A 27,902-nucleotide genomic window follows, 5' to 3' on the forward strand; every position below is an offset into this window, starting at 1 on the left:
ATATTTAAATCTGAACTTCCTCACTTGAATCCTCGTTGTTTAAAGTACTGGGGCGTCATTCTCCGACCCCCCGCCGGGTCGGAGAATGGCCGTTGGCCGCCGTGAATCCCGCCCCCGCCCCCGCCGAAGTCTCCGGTACCGGAGATTGGGCGGGGGCGGGAATCGGGCCGCGCCGGTTGGCGGGACCCCCCGCTCAATTCTCCGGCCCGGATGGGCCGAAGTCCCGCCCAGAAATTGCCTGTCCCGCCGACGTAAATCAAAGCTGGTATTTACCGGCGGGACCAGGCGGCGTGGGCGGGCTCCGGGGTCCTGGGGGGGCGCGGGGCGATCTGACGCCTCGGTGGCCTGGCCCGCGATTGGGGCCCACCGATCCGCGGGCGGGCTTGTGCCGTGGGGGCACTCTTTCCCTCCCGCCTCCGCCACGGCCTCCAACATGGCGGAGGCGGAAGAGACTCTCCCCACTGCGCATGCGCAGGAAACTGTCGGTGGCCGCTGACGCTCCCGCGCATGCACCGCATTTCCGCGCCAGCTGGCGGGGCACCAAACGCCTTTTCCGCCAGCTGGCGGGGCGGAAATCCCTCCGGCGCCGGCCTAGCCCCTCAATGTTGGGGCTCGGCCCCCAAAGATGCGGAGCATTCCGCACCTTTGGGCCGGCGCGATGCCCGTCTGATTGGTGCCGTTTTTGGCGCCAGTCAGCGGACATCGCGCCGTTGGGGGAGAATTTCGCCCCTGTTTCCTCTGCCAGACATCAAACTGTGCAACTTTTGAAGCCATTAAATTAAAGTGAACCAAACTGTAACTCAAATGAAGTCTAAATTAAAGAGCTGGAAATGTTGACAACATAAATCTTAGTTCATACTATAAGGGAATGAAGGAACACCTCGGGTGAAATGGGCCTAAAACAGTTATTTTCAACGTGGAACAGCACTGGAGTAGGTACAAGCAGCCTCCTTCTGTGTGAAATGACTGTGATTCTAAGAGCTAAGCTTAAAATGGAGAGGAGAAAGATTCCAGAGCAATTGTGAAACCAGGTCAAGTATTTCTGAACAAAGAACAGTCTACAATTTCAGGCTGGGACATTTAATCAGTTCAGTATGAAGATACGGGACCAATTCTGTGGTTACAGCATTATTGAAGCACTGAATCAACATCAGATGATTGTTTTTATTAAAGATAAAACATGACAAACTACTACAAGTCCTTTTGGACTGGATCTCCAATGCTATAAATGTACCACCTTATGATTCATAACCTGATTTCGTGCCACTTTCTGTCCTTCATCTATCTCCTCCTGTTTCATCTCTTTTCAACTCCCCGCGACTGTTTTTGGAAAGTGCCAAGCAAAAATTTGACTGGGGCAGGTCGATGCAAGGGTTCCAACCACATTCTGACAATATCACAGAGACAGCCTATTTCCACCTTAGCAACATTGCCCGACTTCACCTCATGTCTCCGCCCATCTGGTACTGAAGCCCTCGCCCAATCCTCAGTCCTTCAAACTTGGATGGTTTCCCACATTCCACCCTCCACAAACCTGAGACCATCTGAAACTTTGCTGCTCACCTCCTTGTTAGTCCCGTTCCCCTATCAACCCTGCATGCACTGGGCCTATGTTGACTCCGAGTCAAGCAATGAGTTCAAAACATTCATCCTTGTTTTCAAATTCTTCCAAGTCCTCCCCCTCCCTATCTCTGTAATCTCCTGACATATCTATGCACATTTAATTCTCACATCTGATTTTAATCACGTCACCTACGGCAGTTGTGCCTTCAGCTGCTTGAACCATAAACTCTGGAATTCCATCCCTAAATCCCTCTGCCTCTCTATTTCGCTTTCCTCTTTTAATACGCTCCCAACCTACCTCTTTGCCAAAACTTTGGTAATCTGAAATGATATCTCCTGATGTGGTTTAGTGTCATATTTTGCTTTGTAACGTCCTTCTAAAATGCCTTGGGATAATTTCTTACATTAAAGGTGCTATATAAATATAAGTTGTTGCTGTTGGCCTCAGTAGCATGGGGAGAATATTTCCTCTGATGTCCATGTGTTAGTTTTTGAGGTCTCCTACCATATATGTTGAGGGTCTCGATGTGGACCTCAAGGGGTCTATCTCTATTCCATTTAGGCCAAGCAAGATATTGAGAATGCCAAAGGTTCAGGTTGAACACAATTACATGAGGTTTATTACTGGCTAACAACTTTATACAGCTCTGCATAGGCTTTCATCTAGCTAAGGTCCTAAGGGTTACATGGGTTGATTACTTGGCTATACTTGACTCATAGGTACAAATGAAGTTTTACTGATACAGAGTCACAAGCAGTAGGGAATTTCTGCAGTAGGAATTACAGGTAATAGTCAACATCTAACATGAAGGCTGAAGCTTTTATCCTGTAGTCCTACACCCAGTGAGGTCACTATGCGACATCTTAAAGGTATATGTCACTGCCTGTATTGGCATGTGTACAATCCTGCGACATTTGCAGCACTGACATGTATGCAACATCACAACATTGTCCACATCGGCATGTATACAATATCACAACATTGGCCACATTGACATACAAGGTCACAACATTGTCTGTATCAACATGTATACAATATCACAACATTGACCACATCAACATGTATACAATATTACAACATTGGCCACATCGACAATGGCTCTGACATCTATCATCATGAAGTGCTTTGAAAGGTTAGTCATGGCACGAATCAACTCCAGCCTCACGGATTGCCTTGATCCACTACAGTTTGCCTACCGCTGCAACAGGTCCACAGCAGACACCATCTCCATGGCCCTGCACTCTACCCTGGAACACCTAGATAACAAAGACACCTATGTCAGACTCCTATTTATCGACCAACGCAGCCTTCAAAACCATCATCCCTACGAAACTCATCTCCAAAATCCATGGCCTTGGCCTCGGCTCCTCCCTCTGTGACTGGATCCTGAACTTTTTAACCCACAGGCCACAATCAATAAAGATAGGCAACAACACCTCCTCCACGATCATCCTCAACACCGGTGCCCCACAAGGCTGTGTCCTCAGCCCCCTACTATGCTCCTTATACACCTATGACTGTGTGGCCAAATTCCCCTCCAACTCGATTTTCAAATTTGCCCACCGTAGTGGGTCGGATTTCAAACAATGACGAGACAGAGTACAGGAATGAGATCGAGAATCTGGTGAACTAGTGCGACGACTATAAACTCTCCCTCAATGTCAACAAAACGAAGGAGATTGTCATTGACTTCAGGAAACGTAGTGGAGAACATTACCCTGTCTACATCAATGGGAACAAAGTAGAAAGGGTCGAGAGCTCACTGTGGACAATGTTGTGATATTGTATAGATGTCAATGTGGACAATGTTGTGATATTGTATAGATGTCAATGTAGACAATGTTGTGATATTGTATAGATGTCAATGTGGACAATGTTGTGATATTGTATAGGTGTCAATGTGGACAATGTTGTGATATTGTATAGGTGTCAATGAGGACAATGTTGTGATATTGTATAGATGTCAATGTGGACAATGTTGTGATATTGTATAGATGTCAATGTGGACAATGTTGTGATATTGTATAGGTGTCAATGAGGACAATGTTGTGATATTGTATAGATGTCAATGTGGACAATGTTGTGATATTGTATAGATGTCAATGTGGACAATGTTGTGATATTGTATAGATGTCAATGTGGACAATGTTGTGATATTGTATAGGTGTCAATGAGGACAATGTTGTGATATTGTATAGATGTCAATGTGGACAATGTTGTGATATTGTATAGATGTCAATGTGGACAATGTTGTGATATTGTATAGATGTCAATGTGGACAATGTTGTGATATTGTATAGATGTCAATGTGGACAATGTTGTGATATTGTATAGGTGTCAATGAGGACAATGTTGTGATATTGTATAGATGTCAATGTGGACAATGTTGTGATATTGTATAGATGTCAATGTGGACAATGTTGTGATATTGTATAGGTGTCAATGTGGACAATGTTGTGATATTGTATAGGTGTCAATGTGGACAATGTTGTGATATTGTATAGATGTCAATGTGGACAATGTTGTGATATTGTATACATGTCAATGTGGACAATGTTGTGCTATTGTATAGGTGTCAATGTGGACAATGTTGTGATATTGTATAGATGTCAATGAGGACAATGTTGTGATATTGTATAGATGTCAATGTGGACAATGTTGTGATATTGTATACATGTCAATGTGGACAATGTTGTGATATTGTATAGATGTCAATGTGGACAATGTTGTGATATTGTATAGATGTCAATGTGGACAATGTTGTGATATTGTATACATGTCAATGTGGACAATGTTGTGATATTGTATAGATGTCAATGCGGACAATGTTGTGATATTGTATACATGTCAATGAGGACAATGTTTTAATATTGTGCACATGTCAATGAGGGCAATGTTGTGATAGTGTATAGATGTCAATGAAGACAAAGTTGTGATATTGTATACATGTCTATGTGAACAATGTTGTGATATTGTATACATGTCAATGTGGACATGTGCACAATATCACAACATTGTCCTCATTGACATGTATACAATATCACAACATTGTCCACATTGACATGTATACAATATCACAACATTGACATGTGCACAATATCACAACATTGTCCACATTGACATGTATACAATATCATAACATTGTCCGCATTGACATGTATACAATATCATAACATTGCCCTCATTCACATGTATACAATATCACAACATTGTCCACATTGACATGTATACAATACCACAACATTGTCCTCATTGACATGTGCACAATATGACAACATTGTCCACATTGACATGTATGCAATGTCACAACATTATCTGTGTTATCATGTGTACAATATCACAACATTGTCTACTTTGGCATGTGTACAATATCGCAATATTGTCCACATTGACATGTATACAATACCACAACACTGTCCTCATTGACATCTATACAATATCACAACATTATCTGTATTATAATGTGTACAATATCACAACATTGTGCACATTAACATGTATACAATATCATAACATTGCCCACATTGGCATGTATACTATATCACACATTATCTCTATTGTCATGTGTACAATACCACAACATTATCCACATTGACATGTGCACAATATCACAACATTGCCTGTATTGTCATGTGTACAGTATCACAACATCGTCCACATTGGCATTTATACAAAAAAAACATCACCCACATTGGCATGTATACAATCTCACAACACTGCCCACATTGGCATGTATACAATATCACAACATTGTCCACATTTACATGTGTACAATATCTCAACATTGTCCACATTGACACATATACAATATCACAACATTGCCTGTACTGACAGTATACAATATCACAACATTATCCACATTAGTATATATACATCATCACAACATTGTCTGTGGTGGCATGAATACGATATCACAAATGGTCCACATTTGTATATATGAAACATCTGAACATTATCTGTGTTGGCATGTATACAATATCACAACATTGTCCACATTGACATGTATACAATATCACAATATTATCCACATTGACATGTACACAATATCACAACATTGTCTGTATTACCATGTGCACAGTATCACAATATTATCCACATTGGCATGCGTACAATATCACACCATTGTCAGCATTATGTCTGCATGAGCACCTATTTTGTATTAGCATGTGTACCATAAAGCAACATTTTCTGCATTAACGTGTTTCTAACAACATCTTCTGTAGTGACATGTATATAATTTCACAACATTGTCTGTGTCTGCATTAGCATGTATACAATATAAGAAGATTGTCTATAGTGGCATGTATATAATATCACAACATTGTGTGCATTAGCATGTATACAACTTCACAACATGAGTGATGTTCTATGCAGTGCTAAATGCCTCCCATTTCTAACTTTCAGTGAAATAGCTCTTATAGAATATATTTTTGTTTCAATTGTTTACATTGTCACAAACACACAGCAACCAAAATAAATCCGCTTTCATGGATTCATACCTCTTGAACCGAACAAGGATAGCTGACAAAGTTGATTCAATATTATTGTTTAATATTTGTTAAAATTCATAAATTGCAAATTCAAAGAACAAAGAAAAAAGAAATGTACAGCACAGGAACAGGCCCTTCGGCTCTCTAGGCCTGTGCACACCATGCTGCCCATCTAAACTAAAATCCTCTACACTTCCGGGGTCCGTATCCCTCTATTCCCATCCTATTAATGTATTTGTCAAGATGCCCCTTAAACGTCACTATCGTCCCTGCTTCCACCATCTCCTCCGGCAGCGAGTTCCAGGCACCGACTACCCTCTGTGTAAAAAACTTGCCTCGTACATCTCCTCTAAACCTTGCCCCTCGCACCTTAAACCTATGTCCCCTAGTAATTGACCCCTCTACCCTGTGAAAAATTCCCTGACTATCCACCCTGTCTATGCCCCTCATAATTTTGTAGACCTCTATCAGGTCGCCCCTCAACCTCCGTCGTTCCAGTGAGAACAAACCAAGTTTATTCAACCTCTCCTCATAGCTAATGCCCTCCATACCAGGCAACATCCTGGTAAAATTGTGCAGACATGGTTCCGGGAAACAATTATTCTCGAGAAAGAGTAGGGATGAGGTTTTTGAAGAGAGAGGGCACCAAATCTACCAGAAAGGCACTAATGGCCTTTTCTGTCTCTTATGCCATTAATGGGAGGGCTGTGCATGTGTTACAAATCATCACCTAAATATGTACAGCGGCTGAAGATATGGTTTCACACAGAGACAGCAAAATCAATTGTGTGAGAGTAAATGGAAATGATTAACACAAAGCATATTAGTTATTGGAGAGAGCAGTATGACACTCAGAATTAATGGTTAGACAAATACAGAACAATATGAATTATAAACCAGCAGCTCGTGGACGAAATGGAGAGGAGGAGATAGTACTAAAGCTGTATTCAACTATGGTCGTTCTAAGGACTTTAAATTGAATAACATATATACTGATATACAGAATCTTAATGCAATCAAATAAAATCCCTTTATTTTCTATTTCAATAGATGCATTAACTCTTGAAAAACATATTTGTTTCAAATGGATTGACATGTTTTAGAATAGTAGATACATATTTATACGAAAACATTAAACATTTGGATGCTAATATTCGTAGAGTGTAATTTTAAGGCACTGAATTTTAGAAAGAGAAAGTAGATGAGGTATTGATGTCCTTTCTTCAAACCCTTACAGTTAAAGTTCATTGATTGCAGTCAGCTTTGAAAGGTAGCCAGTTTGTATAGTTACGATTTGTTGTAAAAATAATCCCCATATATTTTAATCTCCTTAAATCATTCACTTTTAATAGAATATTGAACTGAAATGTTCCATATAATACCATGTGGTACACCATGGGGAAAAATCTATACATCTGTATCCATTGCATGTTCGTTTTATACATTAGTTGTGGAATAATCTTTAAAATTCACTGAATTCTGCGGGATGATTTATTTCTGGAAGTGTTTTCCGGAATTGGTGGAGCAGGGGGATATCTCATTTACATTGGCTACTTTTGATTCATTTTCAATGTCCACATGCCTCTGGCACCAAGAGATTGTTGGTGCGGATGGGGTTTCCTTGTCTCCTCTGCGTCTGCCTGGTATTTCCTTAATTCCTGACAAAGGAAGTCAACCTGCAATAAGATACTAATCTTGGTGGGTCCAAATTGCTCACCTGGCTGGGGTCCACAGTGGCATTCCTGAAGGCTAGCCTGCCTCTTCTCATTCCGCCATCTCCACTGTTACATGGGGCCCCTCCAGTACCTGAGGATTTGGAACTCCTAGGGTAGGGAGGCCCCTATCCAGAGCAGCAGCTTCCAGCTGTCATTTTCCCGGTTCGTGGAGAAAGGAAATTCCATCCCTTGCAAAGGAAAGTCCTCCAAAGAATTTCAGGCCCAGGTCTGTTTTGACGTAACGCTATTGTTGTAGTATCATGGAGAGAATCAAGGAGTTTGGGAGAGTTGTGGTTTAAGGGATTAATTACAGGAAGGGATGCACAGACTCATGGGCCGGGATTCAGCAATCCTGCGGGCAAGTTCTGACGCCGGCGTGAAAAGCGGCACGAACCACTCCGGCGTCAACGGTCCTCGATTGTCAGGTATTCACCCCTTCCTAGGGGGCTAGGTCGGTGCTGAAGTGGCTCCACTGCTCCAGCCTGCGCGGCACGGCTGGTGTGAGTTTGCGCATGTGCGTGGGTTCCCGTCTCCGTGCCGGCCCCGGGCAATATGGCTGAGCCCTACAGGGGCCCGGCGCGGAGGAACATAGGCCCCCACGGAAATAGCCTGGTAGGCCCGATCGTGGGCCAGTCCACCGTGGAGGCCCCCCCCCAGGTCGGATCCCTCAGCCCCCCCCCCCCCCCCCCCCCAACCAGGACGGCCCCCGCAGACAGAACTTCCAGGTCCCACCGTGTGGGACCATACGTAACCCACGCTGGCAGAACTCGGCGGGCACTCGGTCCGTCGAGGCCCGGAGAATCGCCGGGGGGGGGGGGTCACTGGCGCAGCGGCGATCCAGCGGGTGCCCGAGAATCGGCGTCAGAGAATCGGTGACCCGGCAGCGGGGCGGCGTGGCGCGATTCTCGCACCCCCCCCGGGGGATTCTCCGACCCAGCGCGGGGTCAAAGAATCCCGGCCATGATCTTGCTCGCTCATGTCGACCTCTTGAGAAGATGAAACCACTATATTTATCAATAAAGTTAGCATGTTCCTCACCTCAGCAGACTCCGTAAACATTCTGTGTTGGCACAATGAGACCAAAAATACTATATGGTGGCAGCGAGTGAGAGAACAAGTATGCTTTTACTGGAAAGCTTTGAACAGGGCATACGACTCAACCAAGTAGAAGTGTGGTTGAACAGGCGTGGAAGATGTACCACATATCACACCACATCGGACCTCGCAGTGGCAGGTCTGTACATTTCTATACCCGATGGCTGGCTGAGCAGATGATCTCCTAGTCAGGCAAGGGATCGACAAAGAAAAGGTTACTTTCTTAAGAACTAATAATAGCTCCTGATGTCTACTTCAATCTGCAAAAGAGTTCCATTATCAAGCAGGCTAAATTTACCAAGTCTATCCAATAACAAAGGGAAAGTATTGATACATTTATCAATGATCTGTAGAAACGTGTAAAGAACTATGAATATGGCAGTTTAAAAGATCAGATAGTCAGGAACAGAAATGTTTTCATAATCTCGAAAGGACATTGGACAAGGTTTTTTGGTCCCTCAGCCGGGTGTTCCTCGGCTGGGCGCCGTCCGCTGATGGTGAGATTCTACCTTCCCACTGAATGTCAACGGGAATTCTCATTGTAACCACCCATGCCGCCGGGAAACCTGCTGGCGGGGGTGCGCTGCCGGCGAGAAAATTGAATCGGAACGATCGGAGAACTCCGCCCGTGACCTAACTATTCACAGCCAAGAGAAGATAAGTTCAACCTCAACAAAGCAGGCAAGCTGAGGTTAGGAAGCAAAAATCAAACGGTGATTCGGAGTGACAGGGGGAACTAGGTCCTAAAAGCAGCTGACGCAGTGGAGTGTGTTAAACTTAAAAGCATAGGGGTGACCTCAGAAAAGCAGTGGAGGCAGGACTAGTGTCCATCAATCGCCACTACTGACTGTTTTTGGTGCAGGAGCTGTAAGTTTCACCCGATGCCGCTGCTAGCCCTTCACCGGTGAGGGTTCGGTGCCGATTTTGACATCGTAAAATGCCCGCTAATTCCCCGTTTCAACTGACACTTAACCGCTGAAACGGAGAATCAAGCCCAAGATATCAATAATACGGGCGGGATTTACTGACCAACCCCCCGCGTGTTTTTGGCGGCAGAGGCAGCCCGCCAGCGGGATTTATTGGTCCCCCCGTTATCACCGGGATTTTCCATTGACTGCACTGATGCCTACGGCACTGAGGACCCGAGTTCGATCCCAGCCCTGAGTCACTGTCTGTTTGGAGTTTGCACATTCTTCCCGTGTCTGCGTGGGTTTCACTCCCACAACACAAAGATTTGCAGGTTAGGTGGATTGGCCACGTGAAATTGCTCTTTAATTGGAGAAAAAATAATTGGGTACACTAAATTTGTAAAGAAATAAATAAATAATTAGTTTTAGAGTACCCAATAGTTTTTTTTTACAATTAAGAGCCACTTTAGCGTGGCCAATCCATGTAACCTGCACATCTTTGGGTTGTGGGGGTGAAACCCACGCAAACACGGGGAGAATGTGCAAACTCCATATGGACAGTGACCCGGGGCCGGGATCGAACCTGGGTCCTTAGCACCGTGAGGCAGCAGTGCTAAGCACTGCGCCACCGTGCCGCCTCACCGGGAAACCCATGCATCGTCGTGGGACCGGAGTATCCCGCTGGCTTCAGCAGCTGGTAACTCCCTCGCTACATTTCCTTGGAGAGAACCAAGAGGAAGCCACTGCAGCGCAGAGCTCCACCTAACCTGCACTTCTACTCCATCTGGTCCCCCTTGTGATTTTGAACATCTCTATCAAACGTCCTCTCAATATCTTCCCAAAGGAATCTGGTCCCAAATTCTGCAGTCTACCTACATAACTGAAGTCCCTCATCCCTGGAACCATTCTCAGGAATCGTTTCTGGACTCTCTCCAATGCCAATAACTGGAAGGAATACTCGAGTTGAGGTCAAACCAGTTTCTATTGCGGGTTTAACGTAACTTCATTGCTCCCTGTACTCTAATCCCCTGTTAATAAAACCAAGGGCACATACGCACCTCCACATCTGCACCCCCTTTTGAATTGTTCCTACTTTGACTTGTCTTTGTGTGGTATACCACGTTATTGTATAATATGCATGGTGCTGTATTGTCCATGCCTGGGCTTGTCCAGGCTGGCTCCGCCTGTGGCTCCTCCCCTCAGGCTTCTGTACAAAAGTGGCAAGTCTCCGCCTCCGAACCCAGTTCGGGGCCAGAGGCAGGAGGCTTGCTGTTTAGTGTATTAAAGCCTCAGTTACGTTTATCACTCGTCATGTATTATTGATGGTGTTTCACTTTATCATTCAAAGTTTCTCATTTTCAACTTAACCGTCTGGTCAGTTGCAAAAGACCGAGAACATAACAATGAATCCTGCTTCTAGAAACTCTCTAAATTAACAACTCTGCTTTAATAGCTTCAAGAGATAATCCGGTTTTCTTTTCAATTACAGAAAAGCATAGTAAAAGGCATTACTGAGCACAACCTATTTGATGTTAGACTGTGTAGTTACTGTAAATATAAATAATATATTTCAGCTCGCTAATAAAAACACAATCAGGGTACAATTATATCAAAGAATAGGCAGGTAGACAGATATGTCTTATCTATGAATCTCTCTTCCCCCCCCCCCCCCCACACACACACACCAATTATATTTGTAATATATATAGTGGAAGCCACAGCAAATCTTGGTATTATTCCAGTATCTCAATTCACTTACCTTGCAAATTAACAGCATAACACAACATTTATGCCATAAATAAATTATGACCTACTTGCACTGAGAGAGAAACACTAACATTTCATTGCTCAGCTAATATAATACAGTTGAGCTGATTTCATCGATCAATGAAAATTGGTGTTTCCATTCTTAAAACAATTCAACTCTCTGGATACTGATCACATTCCTTAATTACATATTTATAGACACTAATTCCAGTTTAGCTGAAATAATTGCTAAATCTCTGGGACTAAATGCTCATTATTTACAAAATCGTTTGAATAAACTCTTGGCCAGGCTCACGGTCCGAATGAAGCAAAATCCGTGGATGCTGGAAATGAGAAATGAAAACAGAAAATGCTGGAAACATTCAGCGGTTCTGCAGCAGCATCTGTGCAAGGAGAAACAGAGTTGGCAGTTCGGATCATGACCTCTTAACAACTGATCATAGAATCATAGAATTTACAGTGCAGAAGGAGGCCATTCGGCCCATCGAGTCTGCACCGGCTCTTGGAAAGAGCACCCGACCCAGGTCCACACCTCCACCCTATCCCCATAACCCAGTAACCCCACCCAACACTAAAGGCAATTTTGGACACTATCGGCAATTTAGCATGGCCAATCCACCTAACCTGCACATCTTTGGACCGTGGGAGGAAACCGGAGCACCCGGAGGAAACCCACGCACACACGGGGAGAACGTGCAGACTCCGCACAGACAGTGACCCAAGCCGGGAATCGAACCTGGGACCCTGGAGCTGTGAAGCAATTGTGCTATCCACAATGCTACCGTGCTGCCCAAACTGAAACATAAAATGTGTAAAGGATATATTAATACAATCACTAAATGTAATGCAGGGACGTGAACATGCACATGGACAGACAAACCTCAGAAAGGAATCGTGAGTGGAATTCTATAGCAGATCCCCTCATTCAATTAATGGATTTGTAGCATTTAAACTTTCAACAATATTGACGTAAATAGATAATGAAGTGGGAGGTCTGAAGAAATGTGAGAAAATGGGGTAATTGAGAAAATGGGATCAGATAGCCTGTTATCATTGTGGTGGGTTTCAGTTTGGGTCATTCATGTTCAGGGTCGACTGCTGGAGGCAAGGTAAACCTTAACTTTCTACTGACGAACACAAGGCTACAGATTGAGCTATCTCTCAGCATACGTTGCTGTCCTGTGATCTTACATCACTGATGTAGACTGCCCATTTACATATTTAACGTTACCACTTCACACTGCAGGTAGGAAATCAATAGATTTGTAAAGGCGGTTATAGCTAAAGTCTGATGTTACTTTCAGACTGAGGGCTGCAGGATATATCACCAGGACTATGCATTTATATAGTGAATTTGACACTGTATAATGACCCAAATGATCTTACTCAGAAGCGTCATCAACCACAAGTTGACACTGAGCTACATAAGGAGATATTGGGGTAAGTGACCAAACGTTGGGTCAAAGTGGCAGGAGGAGAGAGTTAGAGTAATTAGACTAAGTTCAGAAGAGGACGACATGGTAGCACAGTGGTTAGCACTGTTGCTTCACAGCTCCAGGGACCCCGGTTCGATTCCCGGCTTGGGTCACTGTCTGTGCGGAGTCTGCACGCTCTCCCCGTGTGTGCGTGGGTTTCCTCCGGGTGCTCCGGTTTCCTCCCACAAATCCTGAAAGACGTGCTTGGTAGGTGAATTGAACATTCTAAAATTCTCCCTCAGTGTACCCGAACAGGCGCCGGAGTGTGGGGACTAGGGGATTTTCACAGTAACTTCATATAAGTGTTAATGTAGGCCGACTTGTGACACTAATAAAGATTATTATTAAATTAAAATAAAAGGAGAAGGTTTGATTGAGGCTGTGTTAATATGTCTGTCTACTGCATATTTTTTCAGATCTGAACAAAGATCCTCACTGCACATGTTTTCTTTTTTAAGTTAAATGTTAACTTAGAAATGCTCTATATTTTTGTCTAATTTAAATAAATTCATGTTTAAATAATTTTCTGTGAAAGTGAACGTATCCTGCAGGGATGTAATCCAACATTTTCTACCACTCATCTCCCCTGCCTTAATCACCAGAAATGAGTAAGAGGCAGAAGTTAATTTTGATCAAATATTAATATCATGATCTAGCTGATTACTATAATGATGTGGCTCAGTATCTCAAGTCTGGCCTGTTTGATAGTGCGCTGCTCTGCTGAAACACTATACAGTACTGAGCTCTGCACTTAACCATGTTGTTACTGGCAAGGGAGGAGGAGTCAACTAACCCCTCTTTTCCCACTCCTTGTTTGACCACAGTTTAAACAAAAAGATGCATTTGTCAATTCAATGAGTGTTTAACTGCTTATGTGATGTGACTGTAAAAGCCACACACGGACAGGTTTTCTTGAGTTTTCAGAAAGAAACAAAAATAATATGGCAGCTGCTCGGCCCAAGATCGCAAGAAACTGCAGAGTGTGGCGAACTCAGCCCAATGCATCACACAAGCTTGCCACCCTCCCATTGATTCTGCCTACACCTCTCGCTGCCTCAGAAAGGCAGACAGCATTGTCAGAGACCCCTCCCACCCAGGCTTTGCCCTCTTCCAGACCCTTCCATCAGGCAGAAGGTACGGAAGTTTGAAGACACGCACATCCAGACATAGGAACAGCTTCTTCCCCACAGCTACTAGACTCCTCAACGACTCCCCCTCGGACTGATCTGTTCACTGTAAGAACACTATTTACGACGCCCTAAGCGGCTCTTGTTTGGCCTTGTTCCGCACTGCAACAAATCACTATTTGTTGATGCACCACTGTCAATGTACTCTGTCGATTATTCTTTTGTCTACTATGCACCTAATGTGCACATTCTCTTGGCAGCAGAAAAATACTTTCACTGTACGTCGGTACATGTGACAATAAATATCAATCAATCAAAAAAAATCAATCAATAATATTTATTGCACCTAACCCAGTCTACACACCCACACACACTCACTCACTATATTACAGGGTGAGAGGATAGCAAACCTTCGTAAAGTTAAAAGGTATATGGTCTTGATAGCTGATTTTAGGCTGAATTCAGTGATCCTTCAAGGTTCAGTGTGAAGGCAAAGAAGATGTCAATGGTCAATGTATCTCTTCTTCCAGAGACAGCAATCAGTAGGTTGATTCTTTATTCTCGAGTTGCAGCACATGGTTAGTCAAACAGCAGATAAGACTCAAAACTTGCAAGTTGGATATTCCCACACCTCTCAATGTGTGTCGCTCTCTCTATTACCACTCGCCCATGTCTCTCTATCTCTATCTCTCTATATTCGCACTCTCCACTTATCAACTGAGATCTGCAGAAAAAAAGTTCCCTGAACGCAAAATTATTAGTTGACGTCAGTCGATCCTCTCTCGTGAACCTCCCAGTGACCCAAATATGGTCATGGCTAGGGGATTACAGTTTCCTGGCGCACATTATTAGATTACATCAGGGCACATTGACCTGATTATGTCTAATTGGTTTTCACCATCCAGTTGACTGTCAGAATGCTTTGCTAATGGGGTAGGAGGTGGCCCCCATTTATACCCCTTCACAGTAATTATACCTGGTGAGGCTTTGTAGATGGGCTTTCCCAATTCAAAGGCTGTGGAATGTAGAAGGTGCAGCGATGCAAATGTTCATCCATCTTTAAGACTGCAATGTCAAATCACTGGGATGTGGCCTCAGTTTGAAAGGAAATGGTGCTAGGGGTTTCCAGCCCGTAAATTAAGAACGCAATTTTTGATACAAAGCAAGGTTTCACAACAATGTAGTGAACGTCAGTGCAGTGCTGTCAATCTACAGCCTGACGGAATCACATTGTATATTACACTTCTCCATCAATTATTCTCACTCTGCATACAGGGGGTTTCTCACCTTCTCTCTCGAAGGTTTGAGTAAGCCCTGGGGTCACGCCTCAGCGTAGGGCCCTTTGCATAGTTTATCTTGGTCACCTCGACGGCACAAAATCACACATTCTAAATAGGACAGCTCGGATAATTGAATGAGATGATCTGCTATAAAATTCCACTTCCTGTTGGTGCAACCTCAATTCTTACAAATTACATCGGGTGATTGTCTTAATGCTCGTGTCAATGTAAATTCTTCACCATGTTAGTCCTTGTGAGAAGGAGAAACAGACTTTTTGGTGTCGATAATACAGAAGGCTCTAACTCTCTCACTTGGCAAACAACCTTTACCGGGAACAGCAACAATGACAATTTCAGATTTAGCTTTCTAAATTACCTGAATTCTGAACATTGAAATCTTGGACATAAATTAAAATTTCAATATTATCTCCCTGTGTAATTAAATATAAGAGCAGCTATAGATAAGGCTTAATATGCGGAGGCAAATCAAATTAAAATGTCTTTGTGATTTTGGTTTATTGTCACGTGTACCAAGGTACAGTGAAAAGTATTGTTCTGTGTACAGTCCAGGCAGATCGTTCCGTACATGAAAAACATAAGACATGCATAAATACACAATGTAAATACATAGACAGCGGGTGAAGCATCCGGAGGAATATGCTACTCAGTGGAGAAGAAGCGTGGCGAGATCAGTTCAGTCCATAAGAGGGTCATCCAGGAGTCTAATAACAGCGGGAAAGAAGCTGTTTTTGAATCTGTGCAGAATATTCTCAGTAATATCATGCTACAAAAATCCAAGTGCGTCATGCAAAGAATACAACCTGCTGTTAAAACACAGATTTTCTTATTGCTTCTGAGAATTGATCTTTAACCTTTCACATGCCGTGACATCAATATTTTAGGCTTGGTAAAAATGTTCATTTGGCATTATTTAGTATCGGTTGATTAACAAAAATATAAACCTTTGGCTCCGAGAGACACCAGTTCCAAGTTTGAACATGAACATACCTATGCTACATTCGTCAAACCTTTACTTTGTTTAGTAAATGCAGCACTGGGAATATTGTTTGAAAGGTGTACTGTATTCAATCACAAGTGTTTAAGGGTTTTTGATGAGGAAAGTATTTGTTGAACCACAAATCACCAGCAGAGGTCACTCTGATAACTAAAGGCAATCTGTAGATAGCCAGTCGTGTTCAAACTTTGCACTTTTGCAATTCACAGGGCTGGATTCTCCGCAGCGGAGAATCAAAGTTCCCGATGGAATCGGGCCGGCGCCGATCCAGCGATTCACCGGGCCCCAAATATCCGCGCATCCGCAAATTACGCCGCGCAGCTAAGGGGACATTGCCAGAGGCCCTCCCAGCGATACGATACTCCAGTCCTGACGGGCCAAGTTCCCGACAGCGTGGAAACGATGTGGTATGCCCGTCGAGACTCTCGCATGGCGGGAGGGGGCCTTATGTGCAGCCGGGGCAGCGATCGGGCCGGAAGGATCCTCGGGCGCGTGGCCAATTGGGGGGGGGGGCCTAGTTTGTTGATGTTGGCCGCCACCGTGCGCATGCACGGACTCAGAACCGGAGGTGTAGGAGCCCGGATCTGCAGCCAAAGCTGTATGAAGCTCCCCGGGTCCCTGCCAGCCTCCAGAAGGTAAGTGAATCGACTGTTATTTTTTGCAGGAAACTGGGGAGTGCAACGCCAGCGTTTTTATGCCGGCGTGGGGACATATCCCCATTTTGGGAGAATCCAGCCCACAGTGTCATTCTCACTGCCTTGCATCAACATTAGTTCAATGGATAGAATAGAAAATATTTTCTTGTCTCTTGATTAACACTAAATTTCTGAGGCAACTTCTATACACGCAGAACAATTGGAACATAAATTCAAAGACTAGATTGGAATTGCAGTCCTATATCTAATGGACAGCTAATCCATCTGTACAGCCTAAAAATCTTTTCTGGCTGGCATTTTATTGTTTTTAAGGATTTATGATCAGATCGTTTTAAGCGTGCGCAGCGATCACCAATCCAGGCAATAACTTCCGCAGTGGCTAAATGCTGAGCTCTCTGCTGAATTTTGTCGGGGTGGCGGGGGGGGGGCAGTGTTTAATGATGTGAGTCATCGATTGGGGGTGCACCACATGCTACAGTCGGAGTTCCCTGAAAGGCTCCACTCGTGCCGAATTGCTGCACGTTGTTGGTAAATCGGGGCATGGCCTTGGTGACACTGCTGGGGTGTGAGGGTATCCAGAGGGGTGGGCTGGGTCGCCTTGCCACATGTCCAGAAGCCCTCAGAGCCTGTCCAGGATACTGTCGGCAGTCAGCAGTCTCAGCAGCCAGGAGACTATAGGCTGCAGCTAGGGGATGGGTTTCAATAAATTTATGCAGCCTTGGGGTTCTCAGCCAGGGCCTCCCGATCCCATGGGGGACACCCCGAGTCCACGCACCTGCCACCAAGTCATTCCCCGCTACTCCCTGAGGTCCAGGCATACACCCTGGGCAAACCCCTCAACGGTCATGGCGCCTGGGCAGCACTTGCGAACGCCAAATCATGTCCGCGTGACTACTTGCTGAGAGGCCGGAGCATCACAGGGGTTGGCGATTCGGTCTTCCAGCCCATTACTCTCATTAAAATGCATAGAAATTGAGGTTTTGTATAGTGCCGTCGGCGCGGGGCGTGGACGAAGCATCAGAACTGGATTGACACCCAACACAATTCCGTTTTTCAGCTGAAGCTCCATTCTCCATCCGATCGGGAAACCCACTACCGGCATTGGGCTATGGAGAATCCACCCCAATATAGAGGAGACAGTGGTCATGATTCTTTGTTCTGGAGCCTAATGCTCCACGCCAGTGGAGAATCACCACTAGTCTCTCCTCCATTGATGCTAACCACAATGTTTATAAACACTCTTGCTATGATTAACAGCTTCTCACCAAATCAAATAGAGCTAGGCTTTCATCCTCTTTTTCACAGCAGAAAGCATTAAGTTCTTTTTCATGTGGCGAGGAGCTGCCAATCATTGCAAGAGTGTTTATAAATATTGTGGTTAGCATAAATGGAGGGTAATTAAGATGCATTCAAGCATGAAGGGAAATATACCCTATTGTGTGAGTGCTGTGTGTGGGCTGACCCATGATTCCCATAGAAGGGAGGAGGCTCCTATTTGTTAGCACAGGGCAGGATTTGTGCTGTGGGGGGAGGGAACCTTCTTTTGGATTTTGAGGGGCACGTCAGCTATGCTCTGACTTGGGCAATCTTGCATCAATACCCACCCCAGCATAACAGGGGGTGGGAAGGATGGAGACTCGGGCTTCAAGCCCCTTAATGAAATTAACATTTATTTAAATGCATGTTTTGCATCCTCCTGCGAGTGCGGAGTGGGCAATGCCTTTAATCATAGTTCTATCACTTGAAAAATTGTTTGTGGATCTCGTCCTGTGTCCTAACGAACGTTGTGGTCTAGTCCGATGACCTAACAAACGTTGGAATTTAGTCCGGTGTCCTAATATATTGCCAGTTGATGTTGCTGATTGTACTATATCTTCTGTATTATTGTGAGCTCAGGTACAGAACAGCAGAAATGCAAGAGTAAACAGCTGACCAGAAAATTTGCCAAAATAAAATCAGAAAAGTCTCAATTACACCTAATCAGGTTTGAACGGAAAATGAATCGTAGGAATTTACATTTACATCGCGCCTTTCATGACAACAGGATCTCTCAAAATGCCTTACAGCTAATGAAGCATTTTTGAAGTGTAGGGCTGAATCGAATGCAGCCCATCGCAAAGGGAACTATGGCAACTGGATTAATTTAATTGTGGGAAAGATCCCGCATTAGTCTAGCACCAGCAGCAAAAACTCCCTCGATTAAGTGGGAGGGTTAAAGGGGCTGATGCAGGTGACCTATCTGCCAGGGTCGGAATGTCAATTAGGCTCATTATTGAGACACTAGATAGCCATTGTCCATGGGTCCACCACACTTCAATGAGGGTTCAGTGATTAATTGGGGATGTGTGGCATTCCTGCACTCTGAGAAGGCCATCCAACAAACCTTGTTGGGTTTTATCAGTGGCCTCCAGGGCAGGGTGTCCCTCGGGATCAGGCATTCTTTCTCTGCTCAAGGAATCCAGCACTAGGAACGTAGGAGACTGCCAAAAGCGAGCCTTCTACCCTTGCCTCCAACACCTCTCCTGCTCCTGAGACCCCCCCCCCCCAACTCCATGTTCCTTATCACACTTTGGTCAGCGGTCCCACAACATTCCTCAACCTCCAGCAGATGCGTGCATTGTCGCTCGCACCCACTGCTGCTGTTGCAGAGAACAGTGGCTTCTCGCCTCCCTGGGTGGGATTTCCACTGCAGGGGACCTCAATCGCGGGGAAGGTCCAACAGCGGCTATTTAAGTGCTTGCAGGGCATTTGATTCCATTGGGCCAACCCCACAGAGCCAACAGGGTTTCCGTAATGTAATGTTCTTAGCTTTGTGGATGATGATGGCTTTGAAGTTTATGACTTACAAAGAACATCAAGCTATGTTTCAAACAAAGCTTATTAATTAACACTACACTAATACATGATCGATGACCACTAAAGCGAGGTTGTAGTCCAACTGAAGGCTTTAATAAGCTAGATGTTTCCCCCAGCAGCTCAGGTACAGAATGAAGACTGCTGGGGTGACACGGGCCCTTATACCCCGCCTTGCAGGGCGGAGCTACCAATGGTGTTCCAGCATTACCAGGTACCGTAATACCTCTGCACAGACTACCACATTCACCCCCTGTTAAAAAAGAGTCCGGCGGGGGTGGTGGCCTGATATTACAACATGGTAACGCGGTAGATATTATAGTTATGGAGGTACCGTAATACCTCCGTACAGTGTTTTGTAACTATTTACAATTCTATTTACTATTTACAATTTATAATTCATAATTAACTATACACTTTAAAATGAAGCAATCAGTCGATCGGGGGCCCTGGTCGTCCTCTGTGATCGTCAAAACTTCGGTGGTGACTCCAGTGGAGGCTCGGGCGTCTGTGACTCCGGGAGCGTGGCCTCAATCTCTGTGGCAGCTTCGACACCCCTAGACGGCGCTGGTGGGGAAAACGGTTGACCTGGGAAGGGAGCGTCTGCGGGGTGCGTCGGTGGGTGGGGGAGCCTAGACGGAGCCGGCGTAAGGACCGATCCTCCTGTAAGGTGCACTGGTGGGAGGGAGGGTGGGACTGGTGGCTGGTTGTGTGCGTGGGGCTCCGGCGGGTGCCAGGTCTCGTAGGGAGACCGTATCTTGTCGGCCGTCGGGGTACGCCACGTAGGCGTACTGGAGGTTAGCGTGGAGAAGATGGATCCTCTCGACCAACGGGTCCGACTTGTGTGCCCGCACATGTTTTCGGAGCAGGATGGGTCCGGGAGCTGCCAGCCAGGTCGGGAGCGAGGCCCCAGAGGAGGACTTCCTGGGGAAGACAAGGAGACGTTCGTGAGGTGTTTGGTTGGTTGTGGTACAGAGCAGCGACCAGATGGAGTGGAGGGCATCCGGGAGGACTTCCTGCCAGCGGGAGACTGGGAGATTCCTGGACCGTAGGGCCAGGAGGACGGTCTTCCAAACCGTTCCGTTATCCCTCTCTACCTGTCTGTTACCCCGGGGGTTGTAACTGGTCGTCCTGCTCGAGGCGATGCCCTTGCTGAGCAGGAATTGACGCAGTTCGTCGCTCATAAAGGAGGACCCCTTATCACTATGTTTGTAAGCGGGGAACCCGAACAGTGCAAAGATGCTATGGAGGGGCTTGATGACGGTGGTTGCGTCATATCGGGGCAGGGGATGGCGAATGGGAACCGGGAGTACTCGTCAATCACATTCAGGAAGTACGTTTTGCGGTCGGTGGAGGGGAGGGGGCCTTTGAAGTCCATGCTGAGGCGTTCAAAGAGACGGGAAGCCTTTATCAGGTGCGCTTTCTCTGGCTGGTAGATGTGCGGTTTGCATTCCGCGCAGATTTGGCAGTCCATGGTTACTGTCCTGACATCCTCGATGGAGTAGGGCAGGTTGCGGGTCTTGATAAAGTGGAAAAAGCGAGTGACCCCCGGGTGGCAGAGGTCCTCGTGGAGGGCTCGGAGGCGGTCCATTTGTGCGTTGGCACATGTGTCGCGGGACAGGGCATCAGGAGGCTCGTTTAGCTTCCCAGGACGATACAAGATCTCGTAGTTGCAGGTGGAGAGTTCGATCCTCCACCGCAAGTTCTTATCGTTTTTTATCTTGCCCCGCTGTGCATTATCAAACATTAAATCTACCGACCGTTGGTCAGTGAGGAGAGTGAATCTCCTGCCGGCCAGGTAATGCCTCCAATGTCGCACAGCTTCTACTATGGCCTGGGCCTCCTTTTCGAATGAGGAGTGGCGGAATTCGGAAGCATGGAGGGTACGTGAGAAGAAGGCCACGGGTCTGCCCGCTTGGTTGAGGGTGGCCGCCAGAGTTACATCAGACGTGTCGCTCTCGACCTGGAAGGGGAGGGACTCGTCGATGGCGTGCATCGTGGCCTTTACAATGTCTGCTTTGATGCGCCTGAAGGCCTGGCGGGCCTCTATCGACAGGGGAAAAACTGTGGATTGGATCAGGGGACGTGCCTTATCCGCATAGTTGGTGACCCACTGGGCGTAGTAGCTGAAAAACCCTAGGCAACGCTTCAGGGCCTTGGAGCAGTGAGGGAGGGGGAACTCTATAAGGGGGCGCATGCGTTCAGGGTCAGGGCCTATAACTCCATTTCGCACTACGTAGCCGAGGATGGCTAGGCGGTCGGTGCTAAACACGCATTTATCCTTGTTATATGTAAAGTTAAGGATCTTTGCGGTCTGGAGGAATTTTCGGAGGTTGGTGTCGTGGTCCTGCTGGTCGTGGCCGCAGATGGTGACATTATCGAGATACGGGAATGTTGCCCGTAAACCATACCGGTCAACTATTCGGTCCATCTCGTGCTGGAAGACCGAGACCCCTTTGGTGACACCGAAGGGAACCCTTAAGAAGTGATGGAGCCGCCCATCTGCCTCAAAGGCAGTGTGTATGTGGTCACTAGTGCGGATGGGGAGCTGGTGGTAGGCGGACTTAAGATCCACCTTGGAGAAGACCTTGTAATGCGCAATCCTGTTTACCAGGTCGGATATGCGGGGGAGAGGGTACGCGTCCAGCTGCGTAAACCTGTTGATGGTCTGACTGTAGTCGATGACCATCCTATGCTTCTCCCCGGTCTTTACCACCACTACTTGAGCTCTCCAGGGACTGTTGCTAGCTTCAATGACTCCTTCCCTCAGTAGCCTTTGGACCTCTGACCTAATAAAGATCCGATCCTGGGCACTGTACCGTCTGCTCCTGGTGGCGACGGGTTTGCAATCCGGGGTGAGGTTCGCAAACAGGGAAGATGCATCAACCTTGAGGGTCGCGAGGCCGCAGACAGTGAGGGGGGTATAGGGCCGCCGAATTTGAAAGTTAGACTTTGGAGATTACACTGGAAGTCTAAACCTAGGAGTGTGGCCGCGCAGAGGTGGGGAAGGACGTAGAGCCGGTAATTTTTAAACTCCTTCCCTGGACTGTGAGGTTTGCTACACAAAACCCCTTTATCTCCACTGAGTGGGAACCGGAGGCCAGGGAGATTTTTTGATTAACTGGGTGTACAAGGAGAGAACAGCGCCTTACCGTGTCGGGGTGTATGAAGCTCTCCGTGCTCCCAGAGTCGATTAAGCAGGACGTCTCGTGCCCGTTGATTAGTACTGTTGTTGTAGCAGTTGAGAGTGTTCGAGGCCGGGACTGATCCAGGGTCACCGAGGCTAATCTCAGCAGTTGAGTATTCTCTTCAGGCGGTTTGCGGTCAGCCGAGCTGGGGTCCCGGGAATCCATTCAAGATGGCGGCTCCCATTGGTCGCACATGGCTGGAGGTGCACAAAATGGCGGCGCCCGGGGACCGCCCTTGGCCCTGGAGTAGGAAGATGGCGGCACCCGCTGGCCGCAGGGGGGACCGTGGAGAGGTTTGTTGTGGTGGTCCGCATTCGCCGCCGGAGACCGCGGCGACCGCACGGGCCTGACATACCACCACGAAATGGCCCTTTTTACCGCATCCCTTGCAGGTGGATGCGCGGGCCGGGCAGCACTAGCGGGGGTGCTTGGCCTGCCCGCAAAAGTAGCAGCGGGTCCCCCCGGGGTTGCCAGGCCGCCTTGCAGCACAAGCTTGTGGGGGGATGGGGGATGACTCGGGGTCGGCCTCGGAGGGGGTTCCACGCTGCCCAGGGGGCTGCCGCGCGGTCGGGAACGTAAGCGCGGGCGTTTCTGGAGGCCACATCCAGAGGGCCTCCTTGAGGCCTAGGGTGTCTTTTCCCAGCAATCGCTGGCGGATTTGGGAGGACAGCATACCTGCCACGAAAGCATCCTGGATCAAGAGTTCCGTGTGGTCGTTCGCCGAAACAGCTGCAGTTTCTCCCCAACACCAGGAGCGCACGGTAGAATTCTTCCAGCGATTCCCCAGGGATTTGTCGCCTCGTTGCTAGCAGATGTCGGGCGTAGACCTGGTTTACCGGTCGAATATAATGTCCTTTTAGCAGCTCTATTGCTGCATCGATGTCTTCCGCGTCCTCGATGAGGGTGTAAATTTCCGGGCTCACCCTCGAGTGCAGGACTTGCATTTTCTGTTCTCCCGTGTGTGTGTTTTCAGTCATTCCGGGATATCCTTTAAAACACGCCAGTCAGTGCTTGAAGATTGCCGCTGAGTTCGCCGCGTGGGGGCTGAGTTGCAGACACTCCGGCTTGATTCGGAACTCCTTCCTTTTAAATCTAGCTTATTAAATTGATGCACGATCAATGACCACTAAAGCGAGGTTGTAGTCCAACTGAAGGTTTTAATAAGCTAGATGTTTCCCCCAGCAGCTCATGTACAGAATGAAGGCTGCTGGGGGGGCACGGGCTCATATACACCGCTTTGCAGGGCGGAGCTACCTTCCAGCTTGACCAATAGGAAACATACACTATCTACCAATGGTGTTCCAGCATTACCAGGTACCGTAATACCTCTACACAGACTACCACAACAACTAAACTAGATTTGAACCAATTTACTAACATACAAATATTGCAAAATATACAAAGACTATTATTCTACCTACAGAGCTTCTGAAAACCTGACGACTCTCTACCCTGCCTAACCACCTATTCCCAGAATCTAGTTTTCATGTGATTTCCGTGTGTGCTCTTGATCACCATCTGGTGGTTGGAAGCATTCATATCAAATTGTTAACCCTTTATTTCCTATACAATATACATATTGACACACCTACCAGCCCTCCGGCCAGTGAGTGCGACCCCAGTCAGACCAATTACATTCCTCCCATGGTTACTGTTAAAGGATTTGCAGCTGCCAATCTGCTCACAGCAAGATCCCATAAAGAACAGCGTGATGACGCTCTGATAATATGTTTTCGGTAATGTTGGCTGATGATGAATATTGGTCAGGCTAATTCCGCACTCCTTTGAGGTGGTGCTGTGGGATCTTTAGTGTCAATCTTGAGAAGACAGGCCCTCAGTTCATAATTTATAATGATAATCTTTATTGTCACAAGTAGGCTTACATTAACACTGCAATGAAGTTACTGTGAAAAGCCCCTAATATCTCAACAGAAAGATGGCATGTTTGACAGTACAGCGTTCCCTCAGTACTGCAGTGGTACGTCAGCCTAGATTGTGCAGTCACGTTATCCCTGTCGAGGTTTGGTGAAGTTTGAATCCTGAAAGAATTGAGGTATGCAATTCGTATCATAGATAGATCACAGAATTTGCAGTGCAGAAGGAGACCATTTGGCCCATCGAGTCTGCACCGGCCCTTGGAAAGAGCACCCCACTTAAGCCCATGCCTTTACCCTATCCCCATTACCCAGTAATCCCACCTAACCTTTTGGACACTGAGGGGGCAATTTATCATGGCCAATCCACCTAACCTGCACATCTTTCGACTGTGGGAGGAAACCGGAGCACCCGGAGGAAACCCATGGATGGAGGAAATCCATGCATTAAATCACATCAAAGTAAAAGTACAGGTAAAGCTTGCCCCTAAGTGCTAGCAGCAATGCAACACGATTGTCCTTGGCTCCACTTAAAGATCGTTTAGCCAAATCTATATACAAATCCACGTGGACCACCTCAATCTGATTTACATGCTACAAACAAGACTACTCTTCCCTGGTTTTGTGGCCTAGCCAAAGATGACCCTAGCGTTGGCTGCCAACCTGAATAAAGAAGTAAGACATGTTTCACACGGTCAGGCAACTACATTCTGAAACTTTTCTGCGATGTTTGCAGAATCTGGAATGTGATTGCATTCTGACACACTCATTACAGTACCTCATTGCCAGTAATTATAAACCTCATGCCATTACACAACTGTACATAGCTGGGAGTGCACAACAAGACTGTAATTTAGCCAATGATTATGGATGACATTATAAACCACAGACCTGGACGTCGCCCTGTTTAAATGAGCCTATTACTCATTCCTTGCCACCGCTATCATTTATAATATAAAATGAAGCTTTAATAAACTGTAAATAGCAGCATTGACAATAAATAGAATTAGAATTTTGTTGATTGAGTATTGGAAGATGCAAGTGTATTGATGCTCCTGCAGAATTTTATCAGCTGACTTACACACTGGAATAATGAAGGAGTAAGAGCCACAGTGTCAGTCGGAGGTTAATCACTGATTTACACAAGTATAGCAATAAATAGTTTGGGATGAAAGCATACATTGAAAATGTGAAACTTAAACAGTGGGTCTCAATCCTAAAGATTGATTGTTGCCTCAAATTCATTTTTCAAGCCTTTAAAATTGACAACATAGCCGGCAAGCAGGCTTCATTCCATTGACTTTTCAGATCTGAAGGTTGGTTTGATTCTCCACGCCAGAGGTGAAAGGAACAATCTGGGCTTGCAATCTGGGGGGAGTGCAAAAAGGAGAACAGAATTGTGAGTGGTGCCGTACCTCAAATGAGACTTTATAAAAGGGTTCTATTTGCTCATTCAACTGTCCGCTAAACACCCGCGACACTGTGCAAGGAAGAGCAAGAGCTTCCCCCCCCCCCCCAATATCCTGGCCAACATTTCACTCTCAACCAAAACTCCCAAATTGATTTCCGATTTAACTTGTGTGGTTTGTTTCTCAGGTGCTACAGGTGCCAGAGTGGTGGTTATATTTCCCTGCCTAGCAACAGTGCCCAGCAACAGTTCGACAAGTAATTCGACGTGCAAAGCGTTTGGATGTGAATGGGAACTGTTTAAATCCAAGTTACTTATTCTTGAGGGCGGAGTTTTCAAAGTTGAGGATAACAACGGGGTTGAAAAGGGTGGGAAAGAAGGCAAAGGCGAATCAGAAAGCAGTGCCAAGAGGCCATGAAACCCGGGTATTGAAACCTTTAAAGTGTAGGAGGAAGGCATAGACGTCCCTTCGTTTAGAGCTTTCTAGGAGACAGTCAAAACCTTCATTTCGACAGTGAGGATTCTTAAAGGAGGAAGTGTAGCTCAGGCAGTGCGTTAGAAGTGTGTCTGTTGCAGAATATTTTCCTTCCAGTCTCAATACGTCTGTTATTAAATCCGTAAAGTTGTTCAGTTTATTTTACGCTTCACTTCTGACTCTGTTTGAGGATTGGAAGTAATGTTACATTGGAGTGACAATGTCAACAAGACAGGACCAGCAACAGTGCAGTGGTTCTTGCATCACTTCTTCATGGACGTGAGACTTGGACAGCCTACCGGCATCACACATAACAACTGGGAGCATCCCACGTTCACCGTCCAGGATCTATTTGTCACGTCAGGTGGCAGGACAAATTTCCCATTAGCGAGCCTCCTCAAACGTGGGTACACCTGACATCAGGAGTGTGCTCATCAGAGCTCAGCTTTACTGTCGGTTGTGTGGTTGGCATGGAGGGTTCCCACACACCACAGGCAGTACTCGACAGACAGCTGAGCATGGGAACCTGCTCCGCTTGACAATCCAGATTTAGAGAAAAGACGATCTGCAACCGGATCCCGACCCATGGGAAAGAAAAACCTTGGACACTCCCAAATGGAGAAGTCTCTGTCATTCAGCGATTTTGACATTTGAGGAGGCCTTCAGGACAAATGAAAGCAGTGCAAAGCCAATGCCTCCACCCATCCCTACAAAACTGGCTTCACAGGATATATTGATATATTTGCAGTCGGGTATACAAAGACTTGGCCTAATGTCACGCGTGAGATGGGCCAACCTCAACTGTAAACGGGTCCTTGTCTCATACTTGCTGAGCTCTCAACCATCGAAACGATGGGACAAGAATCTATTCACCATCACAGGAAAATTGAGCTCATACGCATTATTAAAAGATCATTTTCTTGTCAGGTCGGAAAAATGAAGGAAGTGCTGTTTGACGAAGGTGGCTGCTAAAACAATCAATGTCAAGGATCAGCATGAAAAATGAACACGT

The sequence above is a fragment of the Scyliorhinus torazame genome, chromosome 13, assembly GCF_047496885.1.
Source record: "Scyliorhinus torazame isolate Kashiwa2021f chromosome 13, sScyTor2.1, whole genome shotgun sequence".
Classification (NCBI taxonomy): domain Eukaryota; kingdom Metazoa; phylum Chordata; class Chondrichthyes; order Carcharhiniformes; family Scyliorhinidae; genus Scyliorhinus; species Scyliorhinus torazame.